General features: G+C 30.6%; 1 long non-coding RNA gene across 1 annotated transcript; it reads left to right on the top strand.

The window, feature by feature from the left end:
* Positions 1–508: 508 nt before the first annotated feature.
* On the top strand, positions 509–15629 carry LOC126736848 (uncharacterized). Its single transcript, XR_007660802.1, has 2 exons — positions 509–677; positions 15413–15629. It is a non-coding gene; the product is annotated as an uncharacterized LOC126736848 (long non-coding RNA).
* Positions 15630–17544: the final 1915 nt, after the last annotated feature.

Here is a 17544-nt window from a genome sequence, read left to right as displayed (position 1 = left end):
AAGTAAATAAACCAACAATTTCTAATGATTAATATAACTAAAATACATTTTATTGCTTAACTCAAATTAATAAGTGGAACACCTGTGGTGTATTGATAGTCCTAGTGTCGCTACGCAGATTTCCTAACTTGAGGAAATACCTTAATCTCTCTGCTTCTTAATTGTCTTTCACTTGTCAGTCAATATCGATTTTCACTTTTGGCATTTTTGCTGATTTGGTCTGTGTTGGTAAAAGCACACGTACAAGTTTTTGGCTCAATCAAAGAAAATTCAAGTTACCTAAAATATTGGTAAATTTGGCTTTAATGGAACCTCATCTTGATATGATTTGGTAATTTCTTGGCAGGATGCTCAAATTTGATTGGAAACTTAGCGAGTGAATAGACCATTACTTTGTTTGTACCGGCATCGTGCAAGTGACTTGGTTATTATCATTAGAAAATTGTTTTCAGGTTTTTGTTTTCCAGTTTTTTTTTTCTCCATTTTGTTTTTTTCTTCTTCGATTGCTTCGCCTTGAGGGTATCATGGCATTGAATTCTGTGATGCTCGACAAGTGACTCCAGAACAGCCTGGTTTCTCCACGAGGAGAACCTAACTTCCATCTGAGTCTCCATCTCTCACAATCGAGACTTCAAGCAGCCAGTTATCTTGGTGAAGTTCCTGTAGCTGGAGACCAGGTGAATTAATACAAGTTTTTTTTATATTTTGTTTCTTTCCATTAAATTTATCTGTTTTTTAAAAAAAATTTTTATTCATTAAATAATTCTGTTTAACTGAGAATGACTAGTGGGATATGGACACGCGGCCGAAGCTCATATAACCTTGGGTTATTTATTTATGTCCTCCTTGCCTTATTGAGATTGTTATTGATTCCTTACGTTATAATCATTTTCATAATTAAATGTTAATATTACTTAGTAAAATGTTAATATTATTAAATGTTAAATATTATTAAGTTTGTTAAATTTTAATAATATTAATATTGTAAAACTGTTGGGTATAACCCATATTTAATATTTAATTTCAATACTACATCGACTAAACAAGGTTCATGAACTTTCCCTATGGTATTCATATTGTGTTTTATTTTATTTAAATTAACTGTTAAGTAAATCATAGAATAATTAAATATCCATAAGCCACCATTTATTTAAAGTGTAATTTAATCTTATTTTATAAATAGTATTTATTGAGTTACTTTTTAGTAAATTTCAAGTATTTTATAAAGTAAAATTGCTATAGCATAGTTCAAGTCATGTTTACTGAAATTAAAATAATCAGGTAAGAAGTTTTCTTAGTTTTAGCAAGTATTTGGTTCTCTTGTCATTTTTTATTTACTAACTATTATAAATATAGTTATATTAGATCCTAACCTGCAAACACCCAGCCTCTAATAATTCTGAGCTACCGTCTGCAATCCTTGTAAAAAATTTATAATTGTGCGACAATATATGCTTATGAAACCCCACAAATTGGGATTTAACCTTTTTGTTTTGGCGGGAGTAAGTGGATTCGCCTACCAATTTAAAATTTATTCCGAGAGTGAAAATCATCAAAAAAGACCAGACGGTGAACCTGATATTGGAGTGTCTGCAAATATCGTAAATCGTTTATCTAGGATTATACCCACTATACATAATTATAGATTTTATTGTGATTATTATTACATTACTCTAAATCTAACAGCATATCTTAATATGGGGGTCTATATATATATCCTTTTGAAACTGTTCTTTGTAAAAGAATCCCAGATTGGAAACTACCAACCAAGAATGAATTAAAAAAGTTAAAGCATGGTAGCTGAGTAGAATATGCTACCACCATCGATGGGGTTAAGTTGTCCTCTATTATTTGGAAGAGCAATAAATGCGTTACTCTCTGTTAACTTATGCTGGAAAGCAGGCTCTTAGTACTAAAACATATGACAAAAAAGAAAACAAAATAGAGTGCTCCAATATTATTCGCGAATACAATCGTCACATGGAAAGGGTGACTGAACCGCTTCATGAAAAACATAACGAATAAAACGAATGAGTAGACAATGCTTCCTACGATTTTTTTTACCATTTGTTGGATTTAGCTGTGGTAAATGCTTTGCTTTTACATAAAAAGTTATAAATGAATGAAAGCAGTCAGAAATAATGGAGCAATCAAAATTTAGAAGCATAGTTGCTAACTGTCTGTGTAATATAGAAATCGTCAAAAGAGGTAGATCATCAAATTCATTAGATCAGAAAACTCAAACTAAGATACACCGACATCGCCTGCGAGGAATGTAGGCTGGTATTGAGCTTAAAAAAATAAAAATTGCTTTAAATCATTTTATGATTAAATAATCTACTTTTCTCGCAAATGTATGATATTCCAAAATTGCGACAATAAGAAATTTGAAAAAATAAAGAGAAATTTGTTAACAAATATTTTTTAAATAATGTTTTCCCAGTTTTAAGGGATTTTTATTCATATTTACATAGTTTTGTGAGGTTGGATAATATTAGAATTCAGATAATAATTTTTAAAGTAACATTAATTCATTTTATAGTATTGACTATTTGTATAGTATCGTAGCTAAACAGTTGTGCTTTCTTATAAAGTAAATTCAGCTAAGCTTTGTTTTCTCTTATCTTTTTTCTAAAAATTAAATTTTTTTACAATCTTTCATTTTTTGTTTTTGACCAACTATTATTTAGTGATATTTTATTTTTCAAACCTACTCAGTAGTTCTCTTAGATTAAGAACACATAGAGTAAAATTGCTTTTTGATATCATTAATAAACTTTTATTAGTAGTACCCATATTTTATGGATACTCAAAAAAAAAATGTATTAATATTTTTTCTTAAAATTTTTTTAACATAATTTATTATATTTTCTTTAAACATTTTTTTTTAAATAAATAACTATTTAATTTCTGTTATGCATAATCTTTTAAGATGTGATGCTGATTTGGTTAAAACATTTAAGAGCAAATATAATTTTTTTTTCTCAAAAAAAAAGGTAATAATTTTAAAATCTATTTCTCAATTTGCAGGAATCAAACAGTAAAATTAATCGTTTATCATACTTTAATCTTAGAAATATGTCATATTTTACCTCAACTCGCAGCTAGGTAAAATCGGACTTAAATCAGGAACAATACATTTTTTATTGATTTACTTTGTAGGGTATAATGTATATTTGACTATTAAAAAGAGTGTGGTTAATTCATATAAAACCTAAGATAAAGCGCAAGATAAAGGCAGGCACCATCATCCTATAGATACGATAATATGAGATGAGTTAATGGTGTCAGACAATAATTCTAAAAATATTACTTTACAAGGAAATATTTAAAGATAATTTGACATTATGAATCTAAATAAGAAAATTATTAATGAGCATTAGATTTATTTTCTGTGAGTCATACGACTTAGGCTCATAGTAAAGTTTGAGCTTAGATACATGCCAAACTCCATAAGCCTGTAAGTATAATAATATTAGACCCTACTTTCTATACTACACATGAAATTGGGTTGCTGCATTACCTATATTCCTTCTATATATTTGCTTACCAACCCGATAAACGTTTTTACAGCATTTGGAATCATAGATTTTAAAATTCCTCTTGTACACCTCATGTTGGTTTTGCTGCACAGTTTTATAGATATTTGGTAATTTCCTGAGTTAATCTACAAAATTTTCAGGGTTTTTTTTGGGAAAATGAATTTTATTTTTTTTGTTGGTATAAAAGTCTTCTTAAAGAAGTACTTTTTTGCCAAAAGCCAAGAAGTTTTATGAATTGGTGGACCTATATTTCTATTTACATGCTTCACAGGTTTAAACTTGAGTAGAATGAGACAGTTATACCAGATTTTAGGTATCTCAAACTTATCAATCATGTTACTAAAAATTTTACCTTTATGTGATAAAGCGTTATTTAAAGGTAAAACCATGGGAACTTCGTATGAAAAAAATACACTGTTAGTCAAGAACAGAATAATCTCTGAAGTGATATGAAAATATATCTACAGTTATAAGCAAAAAAGTGGTTCCCTTTATACTGCGTGAAAAAGGACCTATTTAATCTATAGCAACCGATTCAAAGAGTAAATAAGCTTTCTTTTCAGTCCTAGTTTTTGTTTTTGACATTGGCTTACATATTTCAGAACTTTATTTTTCATTTTTGACCAGTTGAGATGTTCATAAATTTGATAAAGGTTTGATAAAAGCCCAAATGAGCAAAAGTTGTAGTTGGTGAAATATAATAGTTTTTGAGAATTTGAAGCCTTTTAGGAACATTTAATTAATTAATTAATTTCCAGTCTACATTCTTAGTTTGTTAGAAGTATCTTATTACCTAAATGTTTGAAATTTTTCTAAAATATTTTTCTATATAATATCAATTATCATGGAAATCGAGAAATACGTTTAAGAATTTAAATCTCAAGAAAGCGATCTGCTTAAAAAGTCTGCAAGTATATTTTTATTAATATAATCTAGTAAATTTATAAATTTTAAGCCCAACTCAACAAAATATGGAAACTTTTTTAATGAAAAATAAAGCTAAACATGTTTTTATAGCCCCTGGAATATTTTTTTTTGTTATAGTTAAGAAACGTCAGCCAAACCAGTTGTAATATCCCTGCGATCTTAGCTTTACATCGAAATTGCTCCGACACCACAATCACTGTCTTCACATTTAATTAGAGAAGTAGGAGAAGCCAAAACTGGCGCTAATATCTATCATACACTACCGGCCAAAAGCGAGGAAACATTGACAAATTTAACAATAACATCTTAACATACAAGATATTATTTTACATTTTTAGTAAAAAATATTTAGCTCTATTATTGCAGCATAAAAACACATCCTTCTTGTTTGTATTTACCTTATCAGTTGATCAAAAAATTATTTATGCTATTTTATGCGGACAAAAGTGAATAAACATTCCAAACAAATCTTATTTGGTATTTAAAGTGATTATTTATCATTAGTTTAATCTTAACGTTGAGTGTTAAACTGTTATATACGATTTGTGCAAAATGTCTCGCGGAATAGATCTGAGTATTGATCTCCGAAAATTAATTGTTTCAACATTTCAAGCTGGTGTAAAACAAAGTGAAATTGCTAGGCAAATTAATCGTAATAGATTCGTAGTTTTAAAAACTATTGCTGCTTTTAAAAAATATAATAGTGTGACTACCCGTCCAAGGTATGGACGGCCCAGGAAAACGAATAAAGATATTGAGAGAAAAATAAAAATGTTGGCAACAGAACATCCCTTTATGCCCGCCACAGACATTTATAATGAAATACCTGGGGTTTCGGTATCTGTGCGTGCTAGTCGTTGCCGTTTGACTGAATTTCGACCTTATAGCCGTCGTCCAGCCAAAAAACCATTCATTTCTAAAAAGAATAGATTGGCTAGACCCAATTTGTACAGGAACATTTTGATTGAACAACCCAAAAGTGGAAAACGGTTCTATTTTCTGATGAAAGTAAGTTCTGCCTATTCGGATCTGATGGAATGAAATGGGTTTGTCGTCCTGCTAATACTAGACTTAATCCAAAGTACACCAGGGCAACTGTGAAACATGGAGGAGGCATCATGGTTTGGGGTTGCCGGATCAGGAATAGGACCATTAAGAAAAGTTGAAGGAAAAATAGACAGATTTCAATTTTTAAGAATTATTCAGGATTACATGCTTCCATACGCAGAAGAAAATATTCCGCTTTGATGGTCGTTTCAGCAGGATAACGATCCGAAGCATACTGCAAAAGTAGTAAAGAAATGGTTTGAAGACAACAATGTGCCCCTTATGAAATGGCCCGTACAAAGTCCGGATCTAAACCCGATAGAAACCCTATGGGACGATTTAGATAGGAAAATCAGACAAAAAATAAAGATAAATTTAGTAACCAGGATGATTTGTTCACAGCTCTTCAAGAGGAGTGGAATTCCATTTCAGCAGATTATATTGACAGCCTAATAAACTCTATGCGAAGTCGGTGTGCTGAAGTTATAAAAAATAAGGGTTTTGCTACACATTATTAGTCTTTGTATGTACAACTAACTAATACATTGTGTATAAAAAATAAATAAAAATAGTGTTTCTCCACTTTTGTCCCCTGTAAAAACAAGAATAAAATATATTAGTTTTGCCACTTGTTTTTTTTTAATTTTTTATTGAGGTACTGAAGACTAGAAACAAAATTATATAAAAAAAAAAAAATTAATAATCAAATACACTAATATAAAAATAAATAAAAAAGACACTTTGTTTCTCCACTTTTGTCTGGTAGTGTATGTGTTTTAAACTTAAATAAATACTCTATTTTGTTTTGTTTCTTAAATAGACCGGCTTAAATTAAATAGTATTAAATTTTAATAATAATAAGTTAGTAACTCTAAGGCACAGTTTTCAAATATAAAATTTGAGTTTTATTTAAATAAGCTCATTGTTATTTTAATTTATATTACAATTTACTTTTTTTAATGCTTCTTCAGCTTTAGGCGCTTAAACAATAAATTGGTTTTTTGTCTTTACCTTTTTATTAAATAATTTCAAGCTACAACCAAATTATTAAAATATTTTACAAATCGTTTATACCTTCTACTAAATCCACCAATAAACTATTTAATTTTAAAAATAAGGAAAATATAAAAATCAACTCAGTAATATAGAATTTTATTTTTAAATGGAATATTGCAATTATAAATCTAATTGTAAAATTAGTTGAGAGTATACAATTTTGGATACTAATATACCCAAATATGACTCTATTATAATATGAGTTTGAAGATAACACTAAAATAAATCTACTTTTAAAGTTCATCTTTCAAAAATGATAATAAAATATAGATAGAAAACACATTAAAGAATAACAAAGAAAAAAACACCGATCAAAGTTTTTTTTTTTTTTTTTTTTTTTTTTTTGATGGTAAACACAAGCACAAGAGGAAAGTCTTATGTAACTCTTGGAGTGGTGCTTGCGCGAAGATATTTGTGGGCATTTCTCTTGAATCGCTGTAGGTTGTATGCGTCGGGAAATGTGTGAGGTGGAAGCCCGTTCCACAAAGAAGATGTTCTCCAGATGAATCCCGATACAGCGACGTCCTTGGGGTAGGCAGGTGGACTCGATGTTGATGAGCTGCAACTGCTAGACGCGTCCTTCTTGTCAGAACAGCCTTGGGTAGAATCAGGCCTGCCAGCTCAGAGGAGCACTTACCGTGATAATAACGGTAGAATAAACAGAGATCAGCCACCTTTCTCCTGTACTCCAGACTATCCAGACTGTTTGTCAGTTCTGGTTTGTCGATAAGACGAATAGCTCTCTTCTGTATAGAATCCAGCAGGTTTAAAATATGCTTGGGTGCAGAGCTCCAGACATGCGAGCAATACTCGAGGGAAGGGCGTATTTGAGACTTATAAAGAGTCAGCAGCTGTTCTGGTGTATACAGTTTTTTCGTTTTGAAAAGCACTCCGAGTTTTTTGGAAGCCGCCCTGGCGACCTCGGTAACGTGGTCATGCCAGGACACACTATTGGTGACCTCGACTCCTAGAAGATGTAAAAATGATTTCATTGACAATGTTTTCTCTGCCATAACCAGCTCCGGGCCACCAAGGTTAGTCTTTATCGTAAATACTGCAGCCTGCATTTTTTTAGAGTTAAAATTGACCAAATGGTTATCGCCCCACTCCAAGATTGCTCTAATATCGTTGTTGGTTGAAGCTACTTGTTGCTGCCTAAGGTTCTGAGAACTTGCGGCTGTCGTTGGTTTGGCGGACTTAAATGTGGAAATAAGTGTGCTATCGTCCTCAAAGCTGTAGATTGGATTGACATTGGTTCCTAGCAAATCGTTGATATATACCAAGAAAAAGGTGGGGGATAGAATGCATCCTTGAGGACTCCAGCGTTAATGTTAAATTTGTCGGAGAGGTATCCATCGACGGCTACTTGGATTGTTCGTTGTTCAAGAAAACTTTTGATCCAATTCAAACAGTACTAAAATATTATCACTGTTATCTTGACATCTTCTTTAATACTTAGAGTATATGCGTAGGCTTGATTTAAATTAATTTTGTGCCAAATCTGTAAATATTCGTAAACATTATTTACTAATTATTAAGAAAAAAAGTATTTGCGATTAAATTAATAAGTGCTTCCCAGAAATCAAATATAAAAAAATATTTCTAAAAGAACACGGGGGTAAGTATTAAAGACTCCAAACCTAAAAACTCAATTTCAGTTAAACCTTGTTGTTTTACTGAATGTCTTAAACATAAGACAGGAGCATATTTTAACATGCCTTCATCCGCGTGGGCAAGATAAATGAAATATGATCGTACGCCTTACGGAAGGTAACCCAGCTAAGACGTTCTAAGAAAACTAAATATTTAATGCTCGTAACCTCACGTACAACTTGGAATTATATATTTAAATAAAAATTCAAAATCTTGTTTTAATCATTTTTGACGAGTCAATAAGATCATCAGGCAGCAACCCCTCTGACCTACTTGCAAATAAACTCGGATATTTATTTCATTGTCAAGAGAGCACCCATCAGTATTGCGCTTTTGACAGATATTTATGATGCGCCTATAATTACGAATAGGATGGGGTTTGCCACTTTCTTAGCTACGTTCGAAAATTTAAAACTAAAAAAGCCTTTTTCGCCTCATAGTATTGTAGTGTACTTTATAAGCGTTCAGAAGAAATTGCATTCGATTTTTGATAAACCTTTAAAGAGTGACTAAAATACATGAGACATGTTTATATTACTAGAAATATCGATAAGGAAAGTGTATTCAAGTTTATTGAAGAGACTAATGAAAGTTACATTTTAACCAGTTGCCTAAACAATTGTTTTCCTAACAACAAATTTTATTCTCAGATTGTCATTCTTATCAAGCAACTAATGTAAGAAATTGATATTATATATTATTTACGAGTTAAGCAGAGATTTCATAGTTTATTATATGATTTTGCACTATTGTCTCCAATAATTTCTGATGCTTTTTCCATCATCTTTTATCTAACTTATATTTAAGGTTGATTGCTGGCCGCTATTTAAGACAAAAATGGAAAAATCCTAACTAAAGTCATAGTATTAGTTATTTTAAAGTATTATATAACACCAATTCTTAACTATTATAGTAAACCCGTAAGTATCAAATAGGTGGCACTTGAAAATTTTATTCAAAGTATCCATTTATTGACTAAATTTGCATTACACTTTATGAGTTTAGGCATAAGATAATTATAAAAAGGATATAGATAAAACTAAGTGATTTTATTTAAATAAATAAACTAAAAATATTTATTTAAGAACAATCGCAGCCTCTCTATATATGCCAAATATGCATTACACTTTAAAAGGTGATGCGTATGTAAAAATATTATATTTTTTTTCTTTAAAACCAAATGTAGGTATATACAAAAATTAGCAACATTTTAAATTTTAATTAAAAAAGAATATTTAAATTTTAATTATATGATAATAAAAATAGCTTTTATTATATAATATTTTTAAAGTTAAGTTATTTATTTCAACTACTTTTGGACTCGTAAAAAGAATTTGATATACTAAAGATCACATATATAAAACATGCAAAATAAAAGAGATAATAAACAATAAAAATTTTGGCAAAATAAGAATGCTAGTAAACAATTTTTTTTAAACTGTAAATCTTACCTTTTTTTGTTTTCAGTACGAATCTGTGGTTCGTTTAGTTGTATTAGTCTTTTAATAGTGCGCATTTCATTTATCTAATTATTTTGTGCGGAAAAATGGCCCATGCTTAGGAAAACAATAAACTAGTATACATGATACTTACCCTTTAAAAAGTGTTAACAAAATGCAGCCAGAGCATGCAGGTTGTATGCGGAAAGGTTTTCTTTAAGAAATCACCCGACTCCAAGTATGTTTGAAAATTTAGTGATTAGAATTCGTGGAAGGGTATTTAAAAGAACAACGAAGAGGCCACGCTGGAAGAGCTGCTTAACATGAAATGTTACAAACTGAGGAAGACATTTTACAAATGGTCAAAGGCTCTAATTGAAGTTTCTCATAGTAAAGTCTGGAAGAAAATATGACAAGAACAGTACAATCCTAGAAGAGTTGTAGTTTGCGAGTGGCTTTTAGATCAGTTCGGCAGAAATCAAGATTTTACAAAATTAAATTTGTGTACAAACAAGGCAATAACGTATGATGGAGTGCAAATTTTTTCACAAAAATCCAATTTAACAATTCACAACAATCATGTTTGGCCTGTAGAAAATTTGCATGTTGTAAAAAGATCTCATTTTCAACATAGATTTTCATAAAATGTTTGGGCTGGGTTGGTAAATGGTATCCTTATTGAACCCTACTTTTTTCCGCCTCGACTCACCGGTGAAATTTATTTAGATTTTCTTCTACACAGTCTGCTATAATTATTAAGAAATATTCTTCAAAATGTGAGACAAAGTATGTGTTTCCTACACGATGGTGCACCACCACATTTTAGACCAGAAATTCATAAAGATGAGTTTCCGAATAGATGGATAAGGCGCAAGACTTAACGCCTTGCGATTTTTTTCTGTAGGGCTATTTTAAAGAGTTGGTGTATGATGATGGAGCAGTAAATACTTTGGAAGAACTTTAAGACTGCATTGAAAATTCTTGTGATTTAATTCCTGGACACCAATATTTATTTTCGAAGCTTGTAAAAAGGCGCGGATTGGTCGAGCAAGGTTGTGTGTTACTCGAACAAATAACTATACATTTTGAATAATTTTTATAAAAATAGTAACCATATAATTTAATAAGGATTTTTAATAATTTTCAATAATGTGAAGTAACCCTTTTATATGCAACTTTTATATAGGTGATTTTTGGTATACTAACTTATTTTGACGAGTTCAACAAGGTGTAAAAAAAAAAACTCACCTTTAAAAAAAAACTTTCTGGACAATGAAGATTTATTCTATGGTATCTTTTTAATTTTTATGATCAAATGTGTGGTATACCTTAAAGAATTATACATTAGCATCTGAAAAAGAAATATTTTAACTAAAAAAAGTTGCCCTATTTCTGATTTAAAAAATTTGTTTTTCAAAAGTGTTAAGAATAGTAATTATAATAACATAATACAAATATCAATAACAAAACACACAAATAAGATTTTAATTATATTATATTTAATAATCAAATCTCTATAATAGCCTAATAAGTTATGCATATTAAAACTTCAATAATTATTTATTAAAGATAAAATTTATATATAGAAAAAAATACGTACTTTAAAATTTTAAGTAAGATATGGGTTGAGACTATTGATGAGTTAATGATATCTTAATGCTGCACATCTGATCTTAAGTAATATTACTGCCATATTTAATGCGTCAAAAAATCTGTATATTTTTTTTGTGATCCTACAAATATTTAAGACAGATTTAAACCTGCACTTTCTGGATGTCCTGGTAAAGAATTACATCTAAACTATAAGAACACCGCTTTACAGAAAACTTACACTATAGGTCTAACCATTCTGCATCTACTAAAATAAGGATAAAATCTGTATTGTTGTGACGAATTCATCATGAGTTACTTTTTTTATTGGGTATTACGTCACTTAATATTACATAATAATCACACGTGACGTAATATCCAATAAAATAGGTAACTTAAAATAAGGATGTTAAGCCTATCTGAATGCCGAAGTAAAAAATACAAGCAGAGATTTGTATTATTAGGATGGTGTTCCAAAAATGCTCATTACGATCAGCACCCACAAGACTCAAAAACTTCATTTTACATACAATAACATACAACAGAAAAAATCAGGCACCAAGCAAGAAGGTAATATCATAGTCTATATATTTTAACTTTCATTATGAATTCACTATTTATATGACTTTGGTAATATGTAATAGACCAATCCTGTTTGATACTGTTTTTCTATAGCTAAATAGAGAATAAAAGCTGCTGTAAGAACGAAACGTAATTTTCATTAGCAGAATAAACTAGAATGAGAGAAACATTTAAATGAAAAATTGTAATTGACAACATGTTTTGTTCTTTTTATAAGGACGTCTTCTCTCTACAAAGCTTGGCAAACCAAATTGCTATATTTGTGCGTGAAAACACAGCGCTAAAAATCTCGATAGGTCTTCGTCCGGACCATTTAGCTTTACCTATTCTCCTTTAGACATTTTTCCTCTACTACACTTTCTCGTTGATTGTCCTGTCTACTCAGGATATGTGCAGTAATCAGCGATACAAGAACATCTCTAAGACGTCAATGCGGCTCTCCATTGATTGGCAGAATATTTAGCTCTCGAAGTGATAGGGTAGTACTGGAAAGACATGATAGCGTAATATACGTATGCGGAGCTAAAGGTTTAGGTCTTTAGCGGCAAATAGGTTATTGGTGGAGATAAAAGTCGGTCTGGCCAGTGGTATCATTAATCTGATCTCCATTTTGGAAGCAATGCTCTCGGTAACGAGGGTCCAAGATATTGAACGAACGGCATTTAGAAAACACAACCATCTTGATCTTGTCAACGTTTATGTATACACGATAGTGTGTGCTGTGTTCAACGATGGGATCCATCTTATGCTAGATATGTGGAAGGCTGTCAGAGACCACATCGGCGAATCATATATTATTAATAAGGGTACGTTGATTTAAACGTCCCTCTTTTACATTCTCCTGTGCCTCCTGGAACACTACCTCTAAGTATATATTATAGAGATGATACAGGATACACCCCTGTCTCCTTTCACACTCTTCCGATTTCTGCTTCTTCGGATCTTATGCCCTCTAGCCTAATCTCTGCGTTTCTTCATCTTGTTTGACAATGCGAAGAAATAGGAGGACGTCCGACATCAGTCTTATCATTCGGTAGTTGTCGCATTGTGAAGCTTTCGCTTTTTTTTGACAAAGCAATGAACGTCGATCTTAGCCAGTCTGCTGGTATTTTACCGGTTTCATAAAATGAGTTAACCAATGATGTGGAAAGCTTTATACTTCTATGATCTGCGCCAACCATTAATTTCAAGGTTTTTGCGTGAATATTTTCTTACAGCTAGTCTTAGAGCGGTATTATTTTTTTGAAGTCTATAGCACGCTTTATTTCTTCCATCGTATTGATTCTTCTATAATTTCATGATAGTTCCAAGGTGGTTGGTGGTGCATCCTTGAGGGCCTCATACTTCGCTAAAGAACGCTAATAGCTACTGCCTTGGATTGAAGCTAAGATTCTTTACAAAAAATATATTTTTCCCATCATATACCAACTATTACTACCAGGTTGATATATTTGATAAAGCGTTTTCAGGCTTTACTTGAATTTATGCATCGATGTCTATATCTAGATTACCTAAACCTGTAAAAAGGAGTTAGCTTTTTAGATAACGCTTTATAAGAACCTTCTCAGCAAAACTTACTGAGATTTGTTGTTAGTTGTAATGTAATCTGTGCAGGTGTATGTCTGATGATGCCCCGATAGTAGCGAAACACGTGTAAAAAAATTATATATGCATATGTTTATGAGAGACCTTGACTTCGTAGTTACAACTTGCCCCAATAGGATCACGTGAAAAAAAAAACGTTTTAAAATGAGAAAAAATTAAAAATTTTGCACTTTTCTGATATATCGATCCATACATAAGTTTATAAAATAATAGTTACTTAACTGAATATCTCAAATTTAAGATCACATTTAGTTCACTCAATATTTTTCTGCTTAAGTTTATTTGAGCACATTATTTTGAGAAAGTTTTTTTACTAGCTGTTGTTTTATAATCAGAATTATTGACATAATTAACATTTTGTTTTCTTGGCAGCTATACAAAAATAAGATTAGATTTAAAATAACCTACACAGTTTTCCATGGTTGTGGTTCTTCCTGCGTACATTAATTTTGTTAATGAATTTCCTTGCTACCCACATTAGATTTCTTCTACATAGCTTACTTTGTTTTTTTTTAGCACTGATCCGTCTAGTATATTTGCGGTAAATATTTATTATTTACAGAGGTTATTAGTTTAATTTTTAGTTTAGTTTTAAATAAGACAACATTTAAAAGTTTTTTCTTAATGACAGACAGAGAATTTTTTAATGTAGTTTCATCATACAAACTCATCCCTTTTTCTTCGAACATTAATTTTTCTGGCAATTTGAGGTTGTTCAAATTTTAAAGTTTATGTCTTTACATAAAATTATTCTTTGTTAAGTTACCTAAATTTTAGCTATTTTTTTAATTAGTGTTCTAGTATAGTATACTTTAGTTCCAGTGTTCTAGTTAAGTTATTCCTAGATTATTATTTATTTTGATATTTTGCCAATTATAATAAATATTATATTCTTGATTTATTTTAATTTCTTATATATCATTTTAAGATATGATATTGAACATAGCATTTTGTTAAATAAAACTTGAATAAAAATTAAACATTGAATTAAAATATATATTTATCGTAATTTTAATTTTATTTATAACATTATGCTATTATCTATTAACTTCATTGCAGGCAGGTACCGAATTTACTGATTTTAAAATATACAACTTCATTATAAGATAAAATTAAAAACTTAATATATGTATATAAGGTGCTATAATTTTAGAACGTAGTTTTAATAAAATTGTGTTACTATGCAAATCAGATCAGCATCAAAGGGCTTCGAAATTTGAGAGAAACCGTAAATTTTCTCTCCTTTTGTGCCAATAATAAATAGTTTTACTACTACTTCTTTACACTTTTTCAATAATGTTGTGTGGTCTGGGCCTTTGCTACTTTATGGGTTAACCCAAAAATCCTCTTTTATATGTCACTGTACGGATAACCTACTTTTAAGAAAGGGGTAAAGATATTGGCCTGAAGCAATAAACTGTCTAAAGAAAAATTTACATAGGGTTAAATAGGCAGCTGCCGTAACCGGATTTAGCTTGAAAGGAGGAAGATAATTTCGCTACTGCAAAAAAGATTATTAACGGGTACAGTTTTATAGACCATAAAATGATTTCTTTAATTATTTTGTTAAAAGCGAAATTTCAAATTGAATAATCTTCAGTAGTGTGGAAAAGAATTCTATTAAAACTTGCTTCTTTCTCTGAGCCTAACACGCACTTCAATTAAGTTTTCTGTTCCTTAAGGACTCTTTCGAGCTTCCTTTCATGACCAGAAAGAAAAGTAGTTAGACAATTAATAAACGGGATAGCTTTGATAAGGGATGCTTCAACCCCAAATATAAGGGGAACTACGAAATACAGAAAGGGAACTCTAAGTAATGATGATTAATTTGAAAGTATACTGAGGCGATAATAATTGAATAATATAAATTGTAAATCTTAACAATTACATGTTAAAATAATCGTCTGAAAAAATTAACTCAGTGGCCAATTTAACAAAATTTCCTATTTTAACAACACCATTTATTCCCAGGAAATTATCCTTCAGTAACCACGAATCCGAGAAATGTAGAGATTGACAGGCAATCGGCCAGTGGCTCTCGCTGAGATTCACAGGTTGGGTTATCCGACCGGACTCCTGCTGAATGCCAATATAATATCGACCTCTTGCTGTTTTCGGATTGAATATTTTGTCCATGTTTTAGATAAATGACAGACCATCCGCAGGTAATAAACTTCTATGTCTTTTTTTTGTTCGTTATTTTTTGATGTTCCTTGTTTTAAGAAGCCTTGTAAAAAAATAAAAGAAGAATTATTAAAGATAATTTAGTTTTTCAATAGTATCTGTTAAGCTTGATACAATTTTTGGGATTAAAAAAAGGCCAATAAAATTAAGTTCTTAGTAAAAATTGTTTTATTCTAAAACTCCTGCTGTCTCGAGAAGTTACACTTAAAACAATAAATTATTAATTAAAAAAAGAATGAAGTGATTTAAGTTCAATAAAACGTCTTTTTATTCTCTTTAGTATGATATTTTATTCTTTAAAATATCCCAATTCGTTTTCGATAAAATTGTGGTGACAAATTCAATTATTCCATAATTCTTAACGGTTTAACCTTATGTTAGAACAAACAACATTGAATAATTAATGAGCATACGCATGTGCATAATAAAGCTTCTAATTATGTTTATTTATTGTCTTAAAAATAAAACAAAAAATTATTACGACACCAAAATTAGAAGAAATAAAAGGATATCAGAAAAATAACAAATAGATGGGTCGTTCAATAAGTCCTTCTTTAAGAAAATCTAAGATATGGCGCTCGTAGCTTTGAAGAATATATTTCTTGGTTGGCATCACTACTACGTAGAAAGCTAACAATGTTTTGGCTTCATCCGTTACGTAAGGCTATTTCTATTTTTGATTGATTAAAGTTAAAAACTTTTATTTGCATTTAAAAATGAGAAAAATAGTTTTAAGTTTTAATAGATAATTAAACATTTTTATTTTAAAGGCTTTACAATAAACGAAATCAAAACTGAGTTGGGTGTAGTTTAAGGCACATCTGCTTCTATGTTTGCAACTGTTAAGCATAAACATGACTGTTTATTCACAAAAGATTAGTATTATTCGGGACACCCAGTAGAAGTGTTTACGCTTGAAAATACTAAAAACATTTTAAGTAATCGCCGAATTAAAATGCCACTAAAGTAAAATAGCTAAGTTACAATTTCAAGACGAATTTCAACAAGATGGATACCGCGTTTACTGATAGAGGAGATCGCATGGATGCGCAACCATGTGTTTGACTCTAAAGCTATTTTGGCGCTTTTCCATAACAAGCGTACAGATTTTTTTCGAAAATATATAGCTGTAGATAAACCATAGATTTACTCCAGAGACAAACAGACAGTTCAAAAGTCAAGTGGATTTTCGAGGGATTCCAAAGAGGGCAAAAGTGCTGATGTCGGCCACCAGGATGATAGCCACAGCCCTTTGGGATGAATGTGGCATCATTTTTATCGGTTACTTAGAAAAAAAAGACGATAACAGAGACAGAGTATGTGAGTCGTTATCCACTCCGGTTGAGCGAATAAATCAAAGAAAAACGTTGACTTTTTAAGAGAAATAAAATTCTTTTACATCATGAAAATGCCTGTGTAATTTATGTTTAGTAGGTGATCAAAATTACAAAATTGATATTTTTGTTATTGCAACATCCACCGTATTCACCAGATTTGGCCCCAGTGACTTTTTTCTGTTTCCGAATTTTAAGAAATGACTTGGCAGACTATGATTTACTTCAAATGTGGGGGTTATGGAAGTCGCAAAGATAAAAAATTTAAAAAAAAATTCAACCTTTGATATTTATGGTCTTATATTATTTATACAATTATGGTCTTTATAGGCGCAAATATGTTCATAACCAAAATAATATTATCAATAGAATAATGATATCATCTAAATCAAAAATATTATGCCAGGGGGTCGATTATAAGGAATCATAAAGGTCCAATAGATTACCATTCTTTAAATCTGGATACTTGACTGATTCCACTTCCTCCTTCACAGTTTCAAAGCCGAAAATTGCATAGGTCAATTAATAATCAGAAATGTTGAGGTCTAGCGTGCCTGATCGTAAAATGGTCAAATGCTTCGTAAT

This window comes from Anthonomus grandis, chromosome 5, assembly GCF_022605725.1.
Source record: "Anthonomus grandis grandis chromosome 5, icAntGran1.3, whole genome shotgun sequence".
NCBI classification, from domain to species: domain Eukaryota; kingdom Metazoa; phylum Arthropoda; class Insecta; order Coleoptera; family Curculionidae; genus Anthonomus; species Anthonomus grandis.
The sequence above is the reverse complement of the archived record's forward strand: the minus strand, read 5'-3'. Positions and strand labels throughout refer to the sequence as shown.